This window comes from Armigeres subalbatus, unplaced genomic scaffold, assembly GCF_024139115.2.
Source record: "Armigeres subalbatus isolate Guangzhou_Male unplaced genomic scaffold, GZ_Asu_2 Contig1118, whole genome shotgun sequence".
Taxonomy (NCBI): domain Eukaryota; kingdom Metazoa; phylum Arthropoda; class Insecta; order Diptera; family Culicidae; genus Armigeres; species Armigeres subalbatus.
The window spans coordinates 147,375-149,801 of record NW_026941867.1 but is presented as its reverse complement, the minus strand read 5'-3'; the positions used below and the strand labels follow the sequence as shown (position 1 = coordinate 149,801).

The window sequence follows — 2,427 nt, the reverse complement described above, 5'->3', positions numbered from 1 at the left end:
ATTTTCTAAACCCGTGTATTCGACACATTTGGACCAATTTTTTTCAAGCTTGCAAAATTCACCAACTCGTAACGAATCAATGAAATTTCATAAGGCAAAAAATCATACATAAATATATTTTTTACAAGAACTTGATATATAGAATTAATCTAGGGAAAGAAATGAGCAAGAATCATGCATAAAACATACAACTAATAGCAAATTGGTCCGTAAAACGCAAACTCCACTATAGGAACCATGAAGGCACTTCTGTTCCTATAATAGTGGCAGTGTTAAAGTTGTATCTTTGAGGTTAGATTTGCATCCTGTCAGATGTAAACAAATTGTAATTCGCAGTGCACCTACAAGTGATTCCGGCTTCGAAGCGAGACAACAGCTGCTGTTACATCCAGTTTTGCACGAAAGTAATTAAAATAAGTTCATGTTATAGCTGTAATTTGTATTAGTGATTAATTATATTGTAGGATGGAAGAACAAAAGAAAATTCGCCGCAGGAACAGAGTGCCTCATTTCTGCAGTGAAGGTGATGTTCAAAAGTGCCTCGCAAGTATCATAAATGGAGAAAAAACTATTTATGATGCGTGTAGACTGCACGGAATACCTGAGTCAACTATCCGCTTTCGCATGAGTGGAAAATGGAGCGAAAAATTGACTAAAGGGCCTCCAACAATTCTTTCTCCGGAAGAGGAACGGGAAATTGTAGCATGGATTAAAGCGATGGAGCGCAAGGGTTTTTTTCAATTCCTGTGGTAGACCTAATCCTTTTAAAGATAACGTACCAGGTAGGTGTACAAACCCGATTGAAAGAGTATAAAATAATATTTATTTTTCGGTAATTTCTAGGAAGAAAATGGTTCACCCGGTTTCTGGCGCGTCACAATGACATCACAGTCAGAACTCCAGAACAAGTAACAGCCGCAAGCTCAAAGGTATCTGAATCGGACATTAGAGGTTGGTTTAAAATGGTTGGGGACTACTTGGTAAGCGAAGGATTATCGGACGCCCATGAAGATCCTCAGAGAGTATACAATGGGGACGAGACTTCATTTTTCTTGCATCCTACTACCAAGGCATTGCTGGCTACAACGGGAAACAAAAATGTGTATGAAGTTCAGCATGCCGATGGACATTCAAACGTAACTGTAATGTTCAGTTTTGGAGCTGACGGGAGCGTTGTTCCGCCGGATGTGATTCTACCGGTTCAGATAATCCGTCCAAAAACCCTTCACCAGTTTCCTGGAGAATGGGGAGTTGGAAAAAGTCCAAATGGTTGGATGAACGTCGAAAATTTTATGTTGTACGTGAGGAAAATTTTCTATCCTTTCCTTCTCAAGAAGAAAGTCAAATTCCCGATCATTTACTTTGTCGACGGACACTCGTCGCATACAGCGCAGGAAGTAGCAGATTTGTGTTTGGATCTTGGAATCGTTTTAGTAGCACTTTATCCGAACACGACACGAATAACTCAACCAGCGGACGTTGCAATATTCAAGCCATTAAAAAGCGCGTGGAAATCAGCTGTCATAGAGTGGCGAATAATGGGGGAAACATATTGTCGTTGCAGCATTTTCCGTCTGTACTTCATAGAGCAATGGACTCAGGAATTAGACAACCCAGTATCATCAACGGTTTTTACGTGTGTGGATTGTATCCCTTTGGTCCAGAAAACGTTGACTTCACAAAATGCTTGGCACAGCCTGTCAATGACACTTCTGTAGGTGAACTATCATGCGATGCCACAAACTTGGATCAAACAATAACGGTACCAAAACGGTACCGAACGTCTATCAAAGATAAGAACTCATCAAGGCTTGACTGAAGAAGAAGAAATTATTCGTTCTCTGTACGAGAAACTGCTGGCACCACAACTGTCGCTGCTACCTGTAGGTGGTATGAGTGAAGCAGATATTAGTGTTTCAGATGGTCAGCCTGTGCCGAATACCGAAGTATCTATTCAAGACAATGCTACTATTGGTGACGAAGTCAGTGGAAATGAGTTATGCGGGGTAACAGCATCTGTACTGACGAATAGTAATGTCATTCAGAGTAAAGATAAAAGGAAGGCCGATGGTATTGCCGAATTTCTACATACTCCACCAACACCAAAACGAAGCTAGCAACATCGAAATTATGCTCGGAAATTTTTCCCGATTCTGACAGCAGCGTCTAAACGAAATTCGGCGTTTGGAGTTGGAAAAAGAAAACGTATTGCAGGATAAAAAAGAGAAAGCTGATCAAAGAAAAGGAAATAAGGAACTTGCTGAAGCAATGAAAGCAAAAAAGTCTGCAGAGAGGGGGGAAATGATGAAGCGGACATCGGAGCTCCGCGAACTTAAGCGTCAGGAAGTATTGCACAGAAAAAACGAACGAGAACTCAACAGAAAACATAAGCAGATGAAAGCGGATGAAGTTAAGAAAGATAAACTC

The 2,427-nt window shown here is 40.7% G+C and overlaps 1 pseudogene; it reads left to right on the top strand.

The window, feature by feature from the left end:
• Nucleotides 1-465: 465 nt before the first annotated feature.
• On the top strand, nt 466-1,718 carry LOC134202263 (uncharacterized; annotated as a pseudogene).
• The last annotated feature ends 709 nt before the right edge of the window (nt 1,719-2,427 follow it).